This window comes from Balaenoptera physalus (genome assembly GCF_965194825.1).
Source record: "Balaenoptera physalus genome assembly, chromosome: 9".
NCBI classification, from domain to species: Eukaryota; Metazoa; Chordata; class Mammalia; order Artiodactyla; family Balaenopteridae; genus Balaenoptera; species Balaenoptera physalus.
Genome location: NC_138888.1, coordinates 37334866 through 37356718, shown reverse-complemented (window position 1 = coordinate 37356718; position 21853 = coordinate 37334866). Strand labels below are relative to the sequence as shown.

The 21853-nt window shown below is 36.4% G+C and overlaps 1 protein-coding gene and 1 long non-coding RNA gene across 4 annotated transcripts in view; one reads left to right on the top strand and one right to left on the bottom strand.

Annotated features, from left to right (window-relative positions):
- LOC309666981 overlaps nt 1-20155 on the bottom strand; it is a 33702-nt gene extending 13547 nt beyond the window's left edge. Inside the window, exon 1 of the long non-coding RNA XR_014267445.1 lies at nt 14405-20155. This is a non-coding gene — a long non-coding RNA (uncharacterized lncRNA). The remainder of the gene's footprint in view (nt 1-14404) is intronic.
- RNF217 (ring finger protein 217) overlaps nt 1-21853 on the top strand; it is a 128115-nt gene that overhangs the window by 22055 nt on the left and 84207 nt on the right. The gene's annotated exons all lie outside the window — the stretch shown is intronic.

The following is a 21853-nucleotide window of genomic DNA, read 5'->3' as shown; positions in this document are numbered from 1 at the left end:
AAACAGTGACAGCTTTACTTTTTCTTTTCCGATTTGGATTCCTGTTATTTCTTTTTCTTCTCTGATTGCTGTGGCTGAAAGTTCCAAAACTATGTTGAATAATGGTGGTGAGAGTGGGCATCCTTGTCTTGTACCTGATTTTAGAAGGAATGGCTTCAGTTTTTCCACCATTGAGAATGATGTTGGCTGTCGGTTTGTCATACGTGGCCTTTATTATGTTGAGGTAAGTTCCCTCTATGCCTATTTTCTGGAGAGTTTTTATTATAAATGGGTGTTAAATTTTGTCAAAAGCTTTTTCTGCATCTATTGAGATTATCATATGGTTTTTATCCTTCAGTTTGTTAATATGGTGTATCACATTGATTGATTTGTGAATATTGAAGAATCCTTGCATTCCTGGGATAAACTCCACTTGATCATCATATATGATCCTTTTAATGTGCTGTTGGATTTTGTTTGCTAGTATTTTGTTGAGGATTTTTGCATCTATGTTCATCAGTGATATTTGCCTGTAGTTTTCTTTTTTTGTGACATCTTTGTCTGGTTTTGGTATCAGGGTGATGGTGGCCTTGTAGAATGAGTTTGGGATTGTTCCTCCTTCTGCTATATTTTGGAAGAGTCTGAGAAGGATAGGTGTTAGCTCTTCTCTAAATGTTTTATAGAATTCGCCTGTGAAGCAATCTGGTCCTGGGCTTTTGTTTGTTGGAAGATTTTTAATCACAGTTTCAATTTCAATGCTTGTGATTTGTTTGTTTATATTTTCTATTTCTTCCTGGTTCAGTCTCGGAAGGTTGTGCTTTTCTAAGTATTTGTCCATTTCTTCCAGGTTGTCCATTTTATTGGCATACAGTTGCTTGTAGTAATCTCTCATGATCCTTTGTATTTCTGCAGTGTCAGTTGTTACTTCTTTTTCATTTCTAATTCTATTGATTTGAGTCTTCTCCCTTTTTTTCTTGATGAGTCTGGCTACAGGTTTATCAATTTTGTTTATCTTCTCAAAGAACCAGCTTTTAGTTTTATTCATTTTTATTATCATTTCCTTCATTTCTTTTTCACTTATTTCTGATCTGATCTTTATGATTTCTTTCCTTTTGCTAACTTTGGGGGGGGGGTTTGTTTTTCTTTCTCTAATTGCTTTATGTGTAAGGTTAGGTTGTTTATTTGAGATTTTTCTTGTTCCTTGAGGTAGGATTGTATTGCTATAAACGTCCCTCTTAGAACTGCTTTTGCTGCATCCCATAGGTTTTGGGTCATCGTGTTTTCATTGTCATTTGTTTCTAGGTGTTTTTTGATTTCCTCTTTGATTTCTTCAGTGATCTCTTGGTTATTTAGTGGCGTATTGTTTAGCCTCCATGTGTTTGTATTTTTTACAGTTTTTTTTCCTGTAATTGATCTCTAGTCTCATAGCATTGTGGTCGGAAAAGATACTTGATACGATTTCAATTTTCTTAAATTTACTGTGGCTTGATTTGTGACCCAGGATATGATCTATCCTGGAGAATGTTCCATGAGCACTTGAGAAGAAAGTGTATTCTGTTGTTTTTGGATGGAATGTCCTATAAATATCAATTAAGTCCATCTTGTTTAACATGTTATTTAAAGCTTGTGCTTCCTTTTTTTTTTCATTTTGGATGATCTGTCCATTGGTGAAAGTGGGGTGTTAATGTCCCCTACTATGATTGTGTTACTGTTGATTTCCCCTTTTATGGCTGTTAGCATTTGCCTTATGTATTGAGGTGCTCCTGTATTGGGTGCATAAATATTTACAATTGTTACATCTTCTTCTTGGATTGATCCCTTGATCATTATGTAGTGTCTTTCTTTGTCTCTTGTAATAGACTTTATTTTAAAGTCTGTTTTGTCTGATATGAGAATTGCTACTCCAGCTTTCTTTTGATATCCATGTGCATGGAATATCTTTTTACTTTTTACTGAATATCTTTTTACTCTCCTCACTTTCAGTCTGTATGTGTCCCTAGGTCTGAAGTGGGTCTCTTGTGGACAGCATATATGTGGGTCTTGTTTTTGTATCCATTCAGCCAGTCTCTGTCTTTTGGCTGGAGCATTTAATCATTTACTAGCATTGATACATAGCATCTTAGCATTGAGATGTAAATCTCTGGGAGAGCTCTCACCGATTGATATTATGTGGGGCCAGGAGGTCTCTGGCAGTCGAATGTCCTGAACTCAGCTCTCCATCCTCAGAGGCTCAGGCCTGACACCAGGCTGGAGCACCAAGACCCTGTCAGCCACACGGCTGCTACTATTGGAGGGTCTCCTGCAGAGGCGGCGGGTGGCTGTGGCTCACTGCAGGGACCAAACTAGCACTTTTTTCTAGATAGCACACATCTACAAAATACAGTGTAGCGTATCGCAGTAGAGGTAATTGGGTTTAAACTCACCCTCTTGGGTCTCTTGCCCTACCACTGTCGGGTGTGTATTTGCAAAAGCTCTGGAGACCTCTCTGATAGAAGTTATGGATGATAGTCCATAATTAGTCACCATGTTTTTAATGAAAACTATATCTTCCACTCTTCTCTGCTTTCAGTTCTTTCATTTTTTAAAATGAATTCTAGATAGGTTACAAAAGTAGAAATAATCATCTCCATTAAAGGAGCATAATTCTCAATTTCTTGTCCAAGTGGAAGTACACATCTGTCTTCACTGCCAAGTTGACATTATTCTTGATCTTAAACTATTTCTATTTATAAAGCTAAAGATCACTACTTCTATAAATACCTCACCTTCTTTTGTGACCTTGTTTCTGGGTGTTGCCATGTTGGCATATTTTTTTCACATTTAGAAAGATACAGTTTTGTGGTTAGCAGAAAAGGGGGACAACCATCAGACCACAAACTTTCTTTGATATTATTTTCAACTAGTGATCTCAAATATCCTTCGAATTTTACAAAGATATTGTATGCATGGCTTCCACCATTGATTTCTTCCCCCAGTTGTCTTTGACCTTTGCTGTAATCTGTTTTGATTATTGTAAGTCCTACCTTCATGCTAGGTCATTGTATCTAATCATTTCAAATAGATTTTTTTAAAGGCTGAATTAAATCTCTCCAGTGGTGCAAGAACTTCCCTTTTTTGCTTTCTCAAAACGATTTTCCAACATCTATATCTTCTTTCTTCTATATCATTAGATGACAAATATTTTCAGTAAAGGACTACATAGTAAATATTTTAGGTTTTGCAGGCCAAGAGACAAATTCAAGAATATTATGTAAGAACTTCTAAGAGAATAAAACAAATTTCCACATATTTTTATTGACAAAAATAAAAATAATAGAGGATTTTTATATGTAATACAGATCTACTAATAAGAATAGAATTTTTCTTTTGGGTTAACATTTTGCTTAATTGGGGTTCAAAGTTAGTGTCCCCTATCATCAGTATTAATTGCAAATAAGTCTTCTGTCAATGTTGATCTGTCTTGAGATTTTACATATTTCATCTTTAAAATGTCTTTTCACACAGATAGGCATTGTCAAACACTGGTATCAACCTACTGGCCTGTATATATATTCATATTTATCTTTGGAAGTCCTTTATAGGATTTAGTAGATTTTTCTCTTTATTATTTGCATTTGGAATGTCATTATGTTGCAAATTGATTACTTCCAATTGAAAGTTATGTGGAAGCTCCTTGATGCACAATTAAATGGATTTTTAAAAACATTTTTATTGAAATGTACTTCACATATCATACAGTTCACCTATTTAAAGTATATAATTAAACGTTATTTAGTATATTCACAGGGTTGTAAAACCATTACTACTATCTAATTTTAGAACATTTTAGTTCTCTCTTAAAGAGATCCCATACCCATTAGCAGTCACTCCCTGCCCCCTCGATATCCCTCCCAGTTCTAAGAAATCATTAATCTACTTTCTGCCTGTATAGATTTGCTTATTCTGGACATTTCATGTAAATAGAATCATACAATATGTGGTCCTTTGTGACTGACTGAATTTTGAAATATGAAATTTCTATTGCATTGCAATCAGGGTCCCAAAAAAATGCTGACTGAATTGTAGTTTGAGCTCAGAAAGAATATCAGCTGCAAATTTATGTGGGAATGGATATTTTACTTCTAGTTTTAATTTTTAACAGTACAAGAAATTTATAGAGCAGCTTGACATTACTTGTGATTCAAATGGTAGTTGTCAAAATGATTTTACTATAGTATAACTCTTGAATACAAGTGCTGTCTTGTCTGTGATTTTAGGTTGAATTCATTAATAAGCATAAGGTTTTCAGCAAAATCTAATTTCCAAAGGTGGTTAAAGGTGGTTCTTGTCATTCAGAAAAATTTCAAACTGATCTGAGCTAAAAAAATTGCAATTAAATTTTACCACTACTAGCCCATCACACTACTGTGTACTGTGTGGTGAGGTAAGTCAGTATATTCAGCTTCTATTCCTGACAAAATGCACAGAGGTAATCATAATTCACTTCATGAAAGCAAATTAATTCCACTGTTAACACTATTTGTTCAATAACATGATAGATTTGAATATTTTTCATAAAGTACCTGTTAATGAATAAAACAGTGAGTAACCCTAGCCTTTAAACACATTAAATTTTCACTAGCTTTGTTAATTTGACAAACTAAACCTTTTTCTATTCTATGTATATTTTTACCACAAATCCATTGTAATATATCTTAGCAGATTCCACTTCAGGTTATACTGAATTTATGTTTTCTCAACGTCTTTAAAAATATTCTTGCCTGTAGTTTATTTCATGCAGACTATTCATATGAGGCTAATTTTCCTATCGCTTCAAAAAGCATTGACTCCTCAAAAAAATAGCAACAATTAATTAGTATCTGTACATCTATTGACACGTAAAGAGCTAAGGAAATGACTTGAAATCATTTGCCTTGTTTTTAAATTAATTGACTGTTGATGTTGCTTCCAATTTCTTCAACTCTTTGGAGCAGTGTTCTTACCAAAAGGCTTAGTCTTAAATAAGTTTATTCTCTCTAGAAACATATCTTTGGCAACTGCAGTGTAATATAATTTAATTAATATGCAATTGGTAAACAGCTTTCTTTGCTTGTCTAACAAATATGCCGTTTGCAAAATTAACTTTGTTGCAGCCTCATTTTACTTTTTACATTTGTGAAGAAATTCACAAAATGTTTTAAATCTTCTAATTTTCCTGACTATTGCTTTCCTATGAGTTGGGAGTATTGTGATGAGTGCGTAGGCTGGTAATGTTGACATATACTGTATTCTTTTAGCATGGCTATCATGTTACTACATAATAAAATGCTTTGCCATCTAATTCAATAACAAAATAATCCACACTGCACTGTGCCTTCAAAGCATGACATTCCAAGTCCATTTTATCTCCTTTTGCATTCGTAATAAGAAAATACAGTGCATGGTATGGCGATATATATGACACTTGAAATACTGTTAAGTTATAACAGTAACTATCATTGTGATTCATAGAGCTCTGTGCAACAGTGGGAATCAATGAAAATGTCACATATAATCCCTTATCACAACAACTCAACTCAGCCATAATGAGCAAAAGCACTCATACACAATGCGTAAAGGATGAGCATGGCTGTGTTCCAATAAAGCTTTATTTTAGACAATGAAATTTGAATTTGAAGTGATTTTCTTATTTCATGAAATATTATTCTTCTTTTGATTTTTCTTTTCAAACATTTAGAAATGTAGAAATCACTCAGCTCATGGGCTGTAAAAATAGTCAATGGGCCAGATTTGGCCCATGTGTCAAATAGTTTGCTGAACTCTGTCCCACATCATTGATTTTTCCCTTTCCTGGGTCTTTCTCATCAGCATACAAACTCTCTGTTATTGCTCTTTTCTTTAAAAACAACAACAACAACAAAATAAAGACAAAAACCCTCATATGGCCCCATTTTCCATTGTAGCTAGCATTCCTTTCCTCCACTCTCCTTACAGTCCAGTTCTTTGCAAAAGTTGTCTATATTCCCCATTTCTTATTTCCTTTCTTTTCATTGTCTCTTGAACACACTTCAATCAAGCTTTCCCTCTACCTCTTCATTATAACTGCTCTTGTAAAGGTCACCATTGGCCTTGATATTGCTTAATCTAATGGTAATTTTTTCACTCTCACATTACTTAATTTCTTAACAGTATTTGACATAATTGATCACTCGCTTTTGAACACTTTCTTCACTTTACTTCAAGGACACCATAGTCTCTTGATTTTTTTCCTTTCTACTCTGGATATTTCTTGTATGATTCTTTCTTAATTCCTCCTTTCCTGAGTTACTTCTTAACTTTTGTTTTAACTCTCAACGGCCTTGGTCCTCTTCTCTTCTCTGTTTATGTTCACTGCTCTTGTCATCTTATTCAATTTCTAGCAAATATTCTCCACATACCATGGATTCTCTAATTTATATCACCTGCTCTGGCTGTTCCATTGAAATCCAGACTGGTTTATCCTTCTGCGTAACACTTCTCTACTTGGATGTATAATAGCCATGTCAAATACTCCACCCTTTATATTTCCCTCTAAATGTGTTCCACCCATAGTTTTTCCCATCTCAGTTGATGGCCATTCCATTTTTCTAGTTGTTTAGACAAAAACTTTGGAAACAACTTTGACTCTTCTCTTTCTCTCATACTACATTCTTAATTTTCATGCACTATTGTTAGTTCTACCTTTAAAATATATCCAGAATCCAGCCATTTCTCACCATTTCTCCTGCTACCGCTGTGAACCAAGCCACTATCATTTCTGACCAGGAATCCAGCAATAGGAGCCTAACTATTCCTCCTGCTTCTGCCCTGGAGCCTTTGTGGAATGATCTCAAGAGTGAAGCCAGAGAGATCGTTTTAAAAATTGTGATCTGACACATTACTCTTTTATAGTGGCTCCTCAGAATAAAAGTTAAAAGACTTATAGTGGCCTGAAGCCCCTGCATGACCCATGACCCTCTCCTCCCTGCTGTTCCCTCTCTGATCCATCTCCCATTACTCCTGCCATGGCTCACTCAGGTCCAGCTTCCGGAGACTCTTTACTGTTTCTCATTCACATCAGCCCCTTACTCACATTGTGACCTTTGCAGTAGCTTTTTTTTTTTTTTTTTAATTTATTTATTTATTTTTGGCTGCGTTGGGTCTTCATTGCTGCGCGCGGGCTTTCTCTAGTTGCGGCGAGCGGGGGCTACTCTTCGTTGTGGTGCGCGGGCTTCTCCTTGCAGTAGCTTTTTACTCTCTCTGGGTGCATTCTTCCTCCTGATATTTACATGTTTAACTCCTATCTGCTTCCAGGCTGTGCTCCAATGTCAGCTTCTCCTGGTGGCCTCTTCTCTGCAAGCACCTCATATAAAATGCTACCAGCCCTCATGCCTGCACCACCATTCTTCATCCTTTCTTTTCTCCTCTATTTCCCATAGCCTTATTATCTTCTAATAATGTTACATTTTATTTATTGTATTTATTTTATTGTCTTTCTCTCCCTGCAAGGTTGTAAGCCATGAGGACAAGGATTTTGTTCCGTTTGTTCATTAATGAAGCCTGAGTGCTTGACACATCGTAGGAACTCAACAGATACTTGTTTTAAATACAGTCCTGAATATGATTTTGTAAATCATTTTTCTGGATCTAGTTTGTAAGAAGTTAGAGCTGGATGGGATTTTATACTATCGGTACTTTCTAGATTTGTACTAATAGCCACATGGCACTATTTAAATATAAATTGAAAATTAAATAAAATTGAAGATTCAGTTCCTCATTCTCAATAGCAACATTTCAAGTGCTCGTGTGACCAGTGGCTACTGTGTTTGACGGCCCAGGGATAGAACATTTCCATCATCACAGAAAGTTCACAGAAAGTTCTATTAGACAGCACTGCTCAGAGTCAGGTAAATTCCTCCAAGGTCACACAGGTTGTTAATCCAGAATTGAGATGGAACTCAGGGGACTCAAATGATTTATGAAAACTATAAAACAACGCTTCCAAGGCCCAGGGCATCTTGTTAACATTGCAAATTCTGATTCAGTAGGTCTGGGTTGGGGCTCAAGTTCTGCATTTCTACCAAACTCCCAGGGAACGGCAGTGCTGCTGGTCTGGGACATCACATATTGAGTAGTAAGGCTAGAGAGTACTCTCTACATGTGAAGAAATACTTCCTTTTAATATTATTTTAGTAGGACACTTATTCATTATTATCACAAAGGTGTACTTTTGTAATTAGGATGTTTCCTAAATAAAACGAGCTGGTATCTTAAATACTGGTCTCACAGACAGCTACATATATTAAAATGTGTTCCCTATTCTCAGATGAAAGCTTCATAAATAATATAGTCAAGCAGGAACAAGCAAGAAACCTAGAAGCTGCAGAATATTCATTTTAAGAATGTACTTGACTTAGGATGCTTTGTGACGCTTTATATTTCTAATGGTGTGTAGATGTAAAGTAATGGCCAGTTTGCTGATTCCTAGAGCAAAATAATGAAAGTTTAGAATAGTGGGAGGAGAGAAGAATTTTCTTGTTGAAATTGGCGTGTTTTTTGTTTTTGTTCAGAATTTGTATTTGGTTTTAGGAAGTTGGAAATTAACTTTTTTTTTTTAAATTTTATTTACTTATTTATTTATTTATGGCTGTGTTGAGTCTTCATTTCTGTGCGAGGGCTTTCTCTAGTTGCGGCAAGCGGGGGCCACTCCTCATCGCGATGCGCGGACCTCTCACTGTCGCGGCCTCTCCTGTTGCGGAGCACAGGCTCCACACGCGCAGGCTCAGTAGTCGTGGCTCACGGGCCCAGTTGCTCCGCGGCATGTGGGATCTTCCCAGACCAGGGCTCGAACCCGTGTCCCCTGCATTGGCAGGCAGATTCTCAACCACTGCGCCACCAGGGAAGCCCGGAAATTAACTTTTGAATGATAAAACACTGGGGATTTCTATTCCAAGTCTTTGTAAATTATTCAGCAGGATATTATTCTTTGTTATAATATAATTTGTTGTCAAATTCTAACTTTAAAGTAATTGGAAGTTTATTAATCTTATCCTTACTTGCTAAACGACCAGCCATCGCTTACCTAAAACAATTTGTTTCCTTGATGATGTCGTAATTAGAGATTAAAAAAAGACATTGCTGTGAAGCCTCTTAAATTCTCCAATTTAACAGAATATTTGTCCATTTTACAGGCTGAGAAACCAATGTCATTGACTCTGCCTACACTAGGATTATTCACAAGTTTATAGAATATCATGGAATAATAAATATTATGTAACAGTGAACTTCAAAATGAAAACTGTGCATGCTATCATATGCACTTTCTTTGGCTCTGTACTGCTAGGCCAGTTATTCCTAAAGCTGACTTAACATCAGAAATGTATGAGGCACCTTTTCAAAATAGATTCCTGAGTCCAGCCCTAAGAAATTCTGATTCAGTAATTCTGGGATGGTCCCAGGAATCCGTATTTTTAACAAGAGGTTTGGGTTTTCTGGTTAAATGAATTAATATAAATAGAATGCTTGGAACAATAACTGGCAGGTAGTAAGCACTAATACATATTAGCTCTTCTTCTCTCCCACCTTTCTATTGTTATTATTAAAAGTATTATCCTTAGCCCATCCTGACCACCATTTGCTTAGCTCTCCTTTTTTTTGATGAAAAGGCTAAGGAAATATGAGAGAATAAGATTATTCCCTAATTGCACAAATATTCACTGAGTGCTTTCTAGATACTACACATACTATTCCAGGTCCTGGGGATGCAAAGCAAACATACCATGTTTTTAAGTCAAGGAATTACAGACTAGACAGATAGGCATATAAGTAAAAGCCCTTGTCTTGCAGTGTAGTAGTTGCTACATTAGAGGTGGGTGCAGGTGCTGGGACAGCACACAGGAGGGATAGGTAGGCTATTTGTTAGGAAGGGTTTTATTAAAACCCAGTCAGGCTTCAGGTGAGATCTGAGGGTAAGAAGGAATTAGCCAGATGTGGAAGGGGCTACTGAAGAGTTTCCAGGCCTGAGAGAACCACGACTGCAAAAACATAGCTCTTCCACGGAATGGAAGTGACTTTAGTAGAAGCAGGAGACACAGTTGATCAGTGAGGAGGACTCAGTCCGTCACAGAGCTGCATCTGTAATCAAGGGCAGGGAATTTGGGCCTTTATCCTGCAGGCCGTGAGGAGTCATTGAAGCAACAGTGTTTTACATTTTAGAAAATGAATTGCTCTCCTTGAGTGTAAAGGTTGGAGAAGGGGAGGGGATCATGATGGGAGGAGGAGGAAAAAGTGAGGCTAGAAGAAATGGTGATTTTTAAGTGTTAGCCTAGAGAAAAAAGTGTGTAAGCGTTATGTGTGTGTTATAAATCTGTGTATGCATCTTTTTATTATAGAAGAATTCAAACATAAAAAAATGGACAGAGTAGTGTAATCCCCTCATGCCCATCACCGAACTACGATAGTCAGTGACCCGTGACCAATTTTGTTCTGTCTTTATTCTCACTAATTTCCCCTCTCTTTATTATTTTGAAGCAAATTCCTGACATAATTTCATCTTCAAATACCTCAGTATGTATCTCTATAAAGACTTTCTTTTAAATATAACCAGAATATATTATTGCACCTAAACAATTAACACTAATTTCTTAATATCATCATATATCTAGTCAGTGTTAAAATTTCCAATTGCCTCATAAGTGCCATAGTTCACAAGCTTGTAAGTGAAATAACCAAGATTGCCCAGACTTCTGACTCCAAACCTCCCTCAGTTGCAATTGCTGCTTCAGATTTGGAGAAAGAAGATAGTTACTAGCATGACTTTAAGTAGGTAACAAAAATTTCTACAACCAACTTTTGAATGTATTTTGAAACTAATGTATCCTGAGCTGCCCTGTGTTTTCTTCAGTGCCCACAGTGCTACAGTAGGCAGTTTTGTGGCATTATATTTCTAACTATGCTTTCATCTTTTTAGGAGTAAGAATTATACTTGAAAATTTACACCTGCTACTTGACTCTGAACTTTATAGCTCTGTGGCTGACTGTTGACAGCCTCAGGGATTTGGAGCTCACTGTCTGAAAGAGAGAGCATTGAGATAGTCAAGGATATAGTACAAGAATTTCTGATGGTATAGCTGTATAAAATATCATTTGTAAATCCAGGCTGCTAGCATTCTGCAAAACCGTGATGCTAGGTACTCAAATATTACCTAAGGAAAACTTATATATCCATTAAGAAAGAATTGAAACAAGATTACTGCTAATTCTTGATGGTATTTAGGACCCTGAATAGGGAGATGTTTGGGACTTGTTATTTATACCTTTATCTTCTTGACACCATGTTTTAAGTTAATATTGTCTTATTGCCTCGTGATACCCATCCAAAACATTCTGTGCTCTTTCCTTGAGAGATAATTAATATCCCAGATTTTATTGAATCATTTATTAATATATTCTCACCACAAATATCTGTATCCCTAAACAGTATTGATTATTTTTGCCTAATTTCACCTTTATATAAATGAAAACATACGTTGTATATTCTTTTATGCCACGCTTTTTAAACTCAACGTTAAATTCCTGAGATTCATCCATATTGAAGTGCATGACAGCAATTTGCTCATTCTCATCGCTGTTTTGTAGTTCATTGTATGAATAAACCCCAATTTACTCAGGCATTATACTATTGATAAACATTTGAATTGTTTCTGATGTTGTTGTTTACTGTTTCTATTACAACACACATGTCCTAGAATTTCTCCAGGGTTTATATCCAGGAAGGTATCGATGCTTCATAAGAATGTGCATCTTTAGCTTGGCTTGGTATTGCCAAATTGTTTTCCAAAGTCATTGTGCCAGTTTATACTTGCTCTCACAACTGATGAAAGCCCTTGTTGCTCCATAACCTCAACAGCACTTTGTAGTACTTTAAGTGTTTGACTAATCTGGTGGGTATGAAAAAAAATCTCGTAATTTAATGTGTGCATGAGGCTGAACATTTTTTTTTTTTTTACATTATGCTTCCTTCGTGTTTTCTTTGAAGTGACTTTTCAGGTCTAGCACATTTTTTCTCTTTGTCTCTTGGGTTACTTGTCTCTTCCTTATTGATTCATGGGAGTTGTATTTTTATACTCACAGTACTAATCCTTTGTTAGTTATGAGCGTTGCCAATATCTTTCCCCAGTTTATGGTTTTCCTTTTGTTATTTTTATGATGTTCTTTTTATGAAGAGTTTTAAATCTCTTTAATCCATTGCAGTCTGAGTTCTGCCCCCACCATTCTACTGATACAGCTGTCTTGAGAGTAAGATCTGTAATCAGGAGTAGACCTAGGTTTTTGGACTCTGAAGCTTATGCCATGTGGGTGTAGTCTTTAAGACAAAGAACTGTAAATTGTGAATATAAAATTAGGTGCAAAAGAAAATGGTTAGAAAAATCAAAACAAATTACAAATTTAGAAAGCTGAAAAATACTACAAAGTCACACAATTTTAAAATATAATATGGTATTAACTGCTTCATACATCTGTAATATGTTTTTAGTATTGATAGTTGGGATGCGTGAAACATGTCTCTCCTCATACAAACTTGCCTGTAGTACTCCTACAAATTTGTGTCCTATAGACAAAGGCATGCTGATAAATTCTATGTCGTATTTCTATAAAAAAGAAAAAGTATGATGTGTTTTTAATTGTTAAACTGATTGAAGCGAACTTCCATTTTGACCTAAGCATAGCGAATAAAATCCCTGTTTAAATGTTTTGTGTTTGATGATGAGAAGGAGTTTTCCACAGATAAATGTCTGCCTCCCTACGTTTCAAACCTCTTTTCTCTTGCACGGCATGCGTATCTCCCACCCTGAGCTCTGTAGGACATGACGGTGTGTGATACAATCCTTGTACCTTACGTCATGATCCAGGTGAGTCATTACAGGAGGAAGTAAGACATTCCTGGAAGTTGTTCCTACCCTGGGGCCTACCAATTAGTTAACTATACTCAAAAGTGACGGCAGATCACATAGACATATATCCCCCCAAACACACACTTCTTATATCACCAACTCAAATTCTCAGATCTGAAAAACGTTCACTCATAGCTGCAATAACAACAGCTGACCCAGTGATGGGGAGAGGTCAGAGTGGAAGGCGAAAGTGGTGTTAACCAGTTGCAGTTGAAATCTTATTTCTGCAAAAACGTGACCCTTTGAGTACATTCCTAGGACCTTGAAGGGAGCCAGTGCACATGAGAAACGCTGACATTGGTTTCAGGGTAATGCTCTGCCTTCTATCTGTTCACCCTCTACAGCCCTGAACACTGCTGTCTCTGCTGTCTTTCCATTCTCTCTACCTTTAGCTTTATTGCTGTCTCGCCCTTGATGGCGTCTCTAGACCCTGTCTTCTCAGTTAGTGTATTTCTCCATGATCTGCCTACAGACTTTTGTTTTCCACCCTGTACGTACTCCTTTGACCTCATTGTTCCCATCCCTTCAGCTGCCCTTTTGCAGGAGTGACTCCAGAATTTCTGTGTTTAGCCCTGATCTCTGTTGCAGGCTCCAGAGTCCCTTTTCTGATTGTGAGCTGGGGGCATCTCCTAAGAGACATTGCTTCTGACATACCTCAAATTAAATATGTCCAAAAAGAAAGTTTTTATGTTTTCTCCAGAACATTCACCACTTCATCCTCCTATGTTCCTTTCTCAGTTACTGTCATCTCTATCCTCCTAGTCGCTTAGCCTCAAATCTTAGTCATCTCTGACTATTACCTCATTTTTTCGCACGTCACTTTCCCCTTTGCACCTTTGTTATCCCACTCTGTGGATGACACCTTATGTGTCACTTACATCTGCCTTTTTTCCTCAGTCTGAAACAGGGGAAAGGAACTGAGGAAAAAAACTGCCATGGGGTATAGACAAGGGGGAGTGAAGACTCATTTGACTGGAGGTTTCCTAAATGCTAATGTAAATCCATAAGCTTACCTAAATCTTCAGTTTGCCCAACATCTCAAAATTCTAAATTCTCTAAATACCATTTTCCATACATATTATGTTTATATTGGTCATAGCCCTTATCAAATTTATAGCAATTATTTGTCAACATAAGATTATAAGCGCCTATGAGATTATAAACTTGTAGTTGACAAGGAATCTATATTCTCATTTTGGTGAAGAACAATGCCTTGCATATAGTAGGCACTAAATAAGTACATGTTGAATTGAGTCCTTCAAAAGTGCTTTTTGCTGCCACTTTTTGTTTTCAAGTGTAAACATGTCTTCTTACACCTTTACCTATGGTCTAGAACCTGTAGTTGATGTATAGCAGAATTTGACATCAAACACACCTTCCTGTTTCAGGGTGACTTGGATCCTCTGATGAATGAACAAGGAAAAACACAGCGCATAGGACAATGAGGGCAAGCAGGGCCTGCTGGCTCCTCTTACCTCTGATTCTGAGTCTCCTAGTCGAGTCCTGAGAGTGGTTGGTCTTGGGATATTTTATTTTAAATTTCCTCTTGTAGAAACGCCATTCCATTTTTAGCCTGCTCGTGATATCAGTGGCTAACCGCAGGTGCACAGGGAAGTTGGTGCTTGGAGCTGGCAGGGATTCATTGCTTCCTCAGCTGACAGGCCCAGCAGAGCTCTTCTTCGGTTTCACTGGATGCTTTCTGCCTTGTGAATACCTATAAGTGTATCTCTTCTTTCATCTCTCCCACTTCTCTTAGAAAAATAGCAAATACAAATGGAATCTTTTTTTTTCTCCCAAGGTTTAAAATTGTAGTTCAGACTCACTGATATGTTTGTGGTATTATGGAAAAAGCACTGTACTTAGCCAGAGCCTAAAGTATAACTGCAGGCAGGACAGGTAAGCCGACTGTGCCACATTTGCCTAATCTTGAAAATGTCGAGATAAGCCCTGCAGGGCTGCTCTGAGGATCAGATGAAGACTGCTTAGGAAAGTATGCAGCAGTATTTCTTAAAATTGAGAAATACTCAGACCACCTTTAAAGGAGAAAATTGTCATGGACTCCCTGCTGTTGACTTAACATTATAATATACATAAACATGCAGTTATACTTTCCACATACTTTATACTTATTCCCCTCATGCAGTTCTACAGCTGTAAAACAGAAACAGATTTTAACATAGGTCCCAACACAGTTATACAACCAGTAACTTAACTACAAATTTACAAGATCAGTTTAATGCAATGAATATTTTTTTTTCCTGAAACTAAATCAGTGTAGATGAATGTTATCCTTATTAGTCTGCCATTGGTCATGTGATGACTCAATTCTCTCAAGCATTTCTCCATTCAGACTACTGAGAAACCCTGGTTATATAATGGGGTTTCATCATTTAATATTTACTTTCTGCATTAACAACTCGGTTCCTTTCCCTTTAGCCCTTGGCAATTGGTAGTACAAAACCTTGCCATGTTGTACCATTATCTTGATCTTAAAGCAGTGTTTTAATTTATTTAAGAATCTAGAAGCTAGACATATTCTATTAAATGGTGTAAGACATGGATAATCACTCAAAAAGGAGTTTTGTCTTTAAAACCGGTTTTTAAAAAAACTCCGTGAGTATAGTGATGATCACTGTATATTGGATTCCAGTTTCAGAAACACTAACACATAATGTTATAATATATGAGGTGTTATATATAACACATAATGTATAAATGCAAGGGGTGTGTATTAGAGGTATCAGACAACAGTTACAATTCGTTCGCTGTCATTTTATATGAATGTAAATGCTGTAAAGAAAACTTTTTCTTATTTTTTGAAAAACACAACTATTGATTCTTTTACCTTTAAATATTATTCTTTCTTGATTTCCTAAGGAAATTTTGGTCCTCATGTTAATCACATATTCTAGGAAAACCTGGTGCATTTCAGATTTGTATTCATTAGAGAAATAGACACTCTAGAATATATTTTATCTAAATATATTGACTGAAGTATGGGAGCATCTGCATGTTTTAAAGGGAATGGAAATAATTTTGTGACCCAATACATTTTGAGGAAGTTTTTCATATTCTAGTTTGAATCAGGCTTTGTAGTCCGGCAGCATGCTCCACTAATGGGAAGAGAGAGTCCTGAACGGATTACTATGTAAAACGATTTTTTAAAAAGAGGGTAAACTTAAACGGTAACATGCTTTTACTAAGCATTTTTTGTTCTTCCTTTTACTTTTAATGTTATAAGGCGTTTCATATGTATAAAAGTATAATGTATGAGAACTATACTTCAGTTACACCTAATTTAAAAATTCCAAAAAGACCTTGGAATATAGAGTCTCAAATTTTCAGTCATCAACTCAGAGATTACCTTTTACTTATTGATTTGGCATTTTGCAGAATATTAATTTTTAAATTGTCCTTTGATTTCCTTATTAATTAATACGGACCTACTGCTTATTTATGAGACTTTTCTCATGAGGAAAATAAATGAAGGCAAAAGTATTCTGAAGATTAGAGTTCTGTTAGGGAATGCTGAGTCTAGTATTGATGTGAAATTTTAAATAAATTTTCTAGTATTCTCACTGTATTTTTTTTCTTGTTATTGGTCTTCCTGTGTGTTTATTCTTCTACTATACTCCATTCTTGCTACCATTTATTTTTAGAGGCTATGCCTTTGAGGTCAGCAATAAATAGAACTGTGCTTTTAAGCTTGTTGGACTTAATTTAAGAACTATAGAATGAAGGCTCTAGTGCCGGCTGAGGTACACAGAATCCCATATTAATGTTACCACCTGTTAGTATCTTATGATAAAGATGTACTAATACATTTTCAACTAGTAATTAAATATGACAATAAAAGTAAATTGAAATAAGTTAGTTTCTTCGTAATTATAAATACACTTTTTTAGTGTTAAAATGTGAAGTTAAAAATTGAATCACAAGTCGTTAAATTTAGGGATTATTTACTTACTAGTCCAGAATTCACACACTTGTCTTGGTTTTCTCCTTTAATTTTACAGTGTTGAAAGAAGTATAGGATTTCTTCCTCGTGTGATAGGAATACATTGTAACGGAATCCTCCGTGCATCGCTGCATGGATTCCTTATTATTTGTGCTGAGAGAGGGAAACGAAGTGATTATCTTTTAATCCTCAGTGGTGTGATTCAAAGCAACGATAAGTGAAAAAATGCACAGCAGCTGAAGAACAAATGTTACTGCCATCAATTATCTCTGACAGATGAGGGAGTATTCTGAAGCCGACCTCTAGAATTCCTGTGTTTCCAGCTAGGCAGGGCATACTAAAATAATTTGTGCAGGTATATTTTAAGTGCTTTTGTATTCTAAATATGAAATAGGATCTTTAATGACAGAAGTTTTTGTAAACTCCAATCTTCTAAGGGTTGGTATACATTGAATTATTTTGGTATTGTCAGAGAGTAAAATACTGAAAAGAATAACAATCCTTGCGGTGGCCTGCTTTGATTATCCCAACTGGAACATCTTTGTCTAGCTGTTAGCTTCTAAATGAAGTGTCTTTCTGTCTGGTCCGCCGCTCTTGAGTGTGAGGAAGCTTGCTTGGCTGCTGAGGAATTTAGCTGCCACTTTCCAGGCACTGCAACAATGTGCTCATTTGTGGAGTAAGTCATCGATGACCTTAAGTCTTCTAATCCTCCTCATCACTGGAGGTGGTGAGGTTTCTAACTGGCCCAGGTCTCTTTGAATGACTGTCCTACGTTTGCCTCCATCTCAATATTTAAATGCTCTCCTGGCCACTTCTCACCTCCCTATGGGACTTAGAAGAATTGCTTGTTTCTCTGTGCTTTGTTTCGGTTGCATTTCCTCATTTACTTCCAATCTGGATCCCTTCCCTGACTTTTCATCTGGAAAGTTATTATTTCTTTTGACCCTATTATTGATGCCTACCTACCGCTGCCCCCTATTTTCCTTTGCTGCTTTCTGTTGGCCCTACCCTTTCCTGTTGGCAGTCTCCCTCCTCTTCTCTACTTTCTGCCAGTGTCCACGTGACTTTTGTGTTGGCTTATGAAGCTTCATATCCCTCATTATAGTAGACTCTTCCCTATTATGTTACTTTGTAACCAAGTACTTTGATGTATATTGTAGAATCTGTTTTGTTCTATTGTATGTAGAGGAGTTTTGAGGACTCTTGTTAGTCAGAGGAGGCTACTCGTTATATTGTTATAGTTCTGGAGTCATGGTATGAGGCAGATATGTCAGATGAATAAGAGCAACCAGCACGCCATGGAGTCTGGGAACCTTACTGTAGGATAAGGAGAAAGTGAAAAAATTTGGTCGTATATTGGAAAGATTGATCTAGTAGTGAGCTTCCTGTCATTTTATACACACACACACGTGCACATGTGTTTAGACAGGTAAAGGTGGCTAAGAATCACATATTTGGGTATCGTAGGGGATGTTTAAAGTCTTGACTTGCAGTGTTGAGAGCATATGATTTAGCGATTAGCGTTGGCGTTTAGTCTAGAATGAATTGATTGGAATGAAACAGATTTCTCATTTTTCATCATTTCCTCTCATTTTAATATTTTTCTGTATTTGTTACCAAAATGTGGCATACATAGCTGTGATTGGCAATCCAGGATTTATTCTTTTAAAATCAAACTAAAATACATTGTTACATATGATAGGTTTATTCAAGGTGGGGTCAGTAAGAAGCAGAATGGAGAGGCCACATGTTTCTTCAACAACTGTTAAGAAGAGGGAGTAAGCATCGTAGTGGCAAACAGGACTGGCTCTGGGGTAAGGCAGATATGGAGTAAACTCCCAGCACTGCTGCTTGTGGACTTGTGACCTTGGAAAAGGTATTTAACTTCCCCAAGTCTCCGGGTCCTCATGTTATAATGGAGATACAGTAGCTAGTACATGATGAACGCTCGAGGATTGGTAGACAGCAATGTCATCATCATCATGATGAAAGGTAATTGTAGTAAAGGAAAAGCTAAATGTTTACTGAGTGTTTGTGAGTAGCTGTTGTCAGATCTCACACTGTGCCCCTTCATTTATGCTGTCCTTTTTAGTCCTGAAATCTCCTTGTGAGGTAAATGGTTTGGGAGGAAGAAATTGAGGTTCAGAGAAGTTAGGGAAGGCCTGTGATGGGAACTTAGAACTAATTGATCCCAACATCTATGTTTAGTTTCATTGTCCAGCAGCCAAATGACATCAAGCTCTGCAAAACTCTGTACTTGAAATACATGTTTTAAAATTGCTTCTGATCTTTTTTCTTTAATGGTGAGTTAAAATTTTTTTCTTTAAAATTCAGCAATCAAATAAGGTTACCTCTCTCAGAGGTAAGTTTTGGAAAAAATCCAGTAGGAAAGTTTTAGAGAAATGTATAAATAAGATCTAAAACCAATTATTAAAAGAAACAATATATACCACTGATAGTATTTCTCTTTTGACTTACGGTCTACATCCTATCTTAACCCTGTCACTAAGGTCCAGTTGTGTGCCTAAGAGTGGGAGGCGGCTGGTGTAGGAATGGCTGTCATCACACTGCAGTTCTAGCCTGCGTCCTAGCCTTTTCCTCTGCCTTCACCCTCAAACCACACCCACCAGCATCCAGATAGGATAGTTTTCCTGTGGCTGGTGAATCACAGGCAAGAGGTATGGGGGTGGAAGTTGAGGGGAGATAAGCAGTGCAGTCAAGCCCTAGCCCTAGGGAGAATAAATGCCTGGCAGGTTCAAGATAATGAGAGTGATTTTCTTGCCTGGCTAGGAAATTGTCCCCAAAGGCAGGTACAGAAGTGTTCTGAGCCATGATAGCATCCGTAGAAGAAGAACAAAGCTCTTAGTGAGGTTCTGTGAGGGTCTGAATCTTTTTTAATGATCCTCTGTTGTGTTCATTACAAGCCTTTTGTGTAAAGGGAAAGGTAAAATTATAAATGCAAAATATATACACAAAGGACAAGAGCCACACTCATTTTGAAATGTTAATTCTGACTTGTTCCTTTGAAAGTTAGTCTCTTATTTTTTATTTTTTTAAATAAGCTTTTATTTTAGGACAGTTGTAGATTTACAGAATTATTACAAAGATAGTACAGTTTCTGTATAACCCATACCCAGTACCCCCTATTATTAACATCTTACATTAGTATGGTGCATTTGTCACATGAACCGATATTGATACATTGTTATTTACCAAAGTACATACCTTATTCAGATTTCCTCAGTTTTTCCCTAATGTCCTTTTTCTCCTCCAGGATCCCATCCAGGTTACCACCTTACATTTAGTCATCATGTCTCTCCGTAGGCTCCTCTTGGCTGTGACAGTTTTTCAGACTTTCCCTGTTTGTTTGTTTTTTTAAATAAAATTTTGTTATGATTATGTGTACAGTATTATATTTTGACTTCTGTATATACTACAGTGATCTCACTACTCTATAGTCACATGAATATTCAGGTTTTTTTCAGTAGTTGACAAAAGGAAGAAAAATAAAAGGTATTTTCTAAGGGCTTGTATGTAGGATTTATAGCCGCAATGGAAAGGATTGATTTTGTAAACTCAGCCTCAGACCTGGTGCCTCAGGTCATTCAGGGAAGTATCTGAAGCTTTTTGACATTGAAATATCAGCATATTGAGACATCAAAGGATAAAAAATTCCATGCAAGAATGTTGACTCTGCAATTTAAAGACAGATCTTGCATAACATAAGGGTATAAGGTGAAACTTCTTAAAGATGATGAGAAAGCAGAAAGACTTTCTGTTTTGCAGGCAACAGAATGAGAAACTTGATCTTTGCAGGAAAATCTTTCTTGATAAAAGCAGATATCTGGATAGGATTTTCAGTCATCAAGCGGTCATTGCCTAAGCTTCCAATAACAGATCTTCAAAGCTTCCTTTGAAAATCTTTTGAAAGAATTTTTTTCTTAAATCCAAATCTTTGCAATCTTGAAGAGACATTTAATCTTTAAGAATTTTTAGGATGTAATGCTAGAAATTCATGTATCATGTTATATTCTAAAAATATGAATTTGTGCTATTCTCCTTGAACTGTATGCAGTAGAAAGCTTTCATGTATAGATTGCTAATTAATTAAATATGGTTTTCTCTAGAGCATAAGGCATTGGAGCATAATTAGGAATTATGGGAAGTTGTTACTTACGTAGCAAATTCAGGCTTGATTTATATCACACTTTCTAGGAGTAATATTTAAACTGCAGGTAAAGAAGATTTATACTCTGTCCTACAGCCTTGAAAAATCAGTAAGAAAATGTGTCCATTTCTAAGGACTCAATAATGGTCTATTGAGTCAACAGATATTTTTTGAGGCACTCTGCCAGGCCCAGGCAAGAGCTGTCAAAGTCTGCATCATCTCTGGCAGTTCCTGCAAAGGACCAGAGGTCTGAGCACACTTCCCAGAGAGCTCCTGCTTCTTTATAGAGGGCTTTTTCCCATAACAGCATCATTTAAAGTGTGAATGAAGAATGGGGCATAGAAGTAGAGCACGCCTTTTGTTGGAGATGTTAAGTCGTATTTAATGAAGAGAAAAGAGGCCTGAACTTTTTTCCCTAGATTCCAAACTTTACATTATAACTGTGATGTTGGGAGTTGAGAAATTTTAGTTAGGGGACTTATCTAATACAGGTGATTAGTAATACTCAACTCCTAACTACAGGGCTATAGAAGAGATTAAAGTATATAACCTCACTTCCCTAGCACAGTCACTAGTACGATGTTGTTTTGCTATATATATTTCTATATATGTTATATACTCATAATTATTGCATAGAAATTACTATCCTTTCTTTCACTTAGATTTCTTTTATATGGATTTACCAATTTGCTCCACAGACTTTGTAATTAATTTTAAAGAAAGCATGCTATTCCACTAAATGGATTTATAACAACTTCACAGTCTTATCAGTGTATGTTACAATTATTTTGGGGTTTT